Genomic DNA, 551 nt, shown 5'->3' with positions numbered 1-551 from the left:
GGGGAAAAAAAGGGATTTTTAGGGAAAAAATTGAGATTTTTTGGGGGAAAAAAGGGATTTTTTGGGGAAAAATTGGGATATTTTTTGGGAAAAAAATGGGATATTTTTGGGGAAAAATTGAGATTTTTCAGGGAAAAAAAAGGGATTTTTTGGGGGAAAAATCGGGATTTTTAGAGGAAAAATTGAGATTTTTAGAGGAAAAAAATGGTATTTTTTTGTGGAAAAATTGGGATTTTTAGGGAAAAAAGGAGTTTTTTGGGAAAAAAAAATGGGATTTTTTGGGGAAAATTTGGGAATTTTTAGGGAAAAATTCTCCCCCAAATTGGGGGAGAGCGGCCCCAAATTATTGGGGAGGGAAAAAAGGGATTTTTTGGGGAAAAAATGGGATTTTTAGGGAAAAAAAGGGATTTTTAGGGGGAAAAATTGGGATTTTTTGGGGAAAAATTGAGATTTTTTGGGGAAAAAAATGGGATATTTTTGGGGAAAAATTGAGATTTTTAGAGGAAAAAAATTGGGATTTTTTGGGGGAAAAATCGGGATTTTTAGAGGAA

Source organism: Aphelocoma coerulescens, unplaced genomic scaffold (genome assembly GCF_041296385.1).
Source record: "Aphelocoma coerulescens isolate FSJ_1873_10779 unplaced genomic scaffold, UR_Acoe_1.0 HiC_scaffold_181, whole genome shotgun sequence".
In the NCBI taxonomy this organism is placed as follows: domain Eukaryota; kingdom Metazoa; phylum Chordata; class Aves; order Passeriformes; family Corvidae; genus Aphelocoma; species Aphelocoma coerulescens.
The sequence above is the reverse complement of the archived record's forward strand: the minus strand, read 5'-3'. Positions refer to the sequence as shown.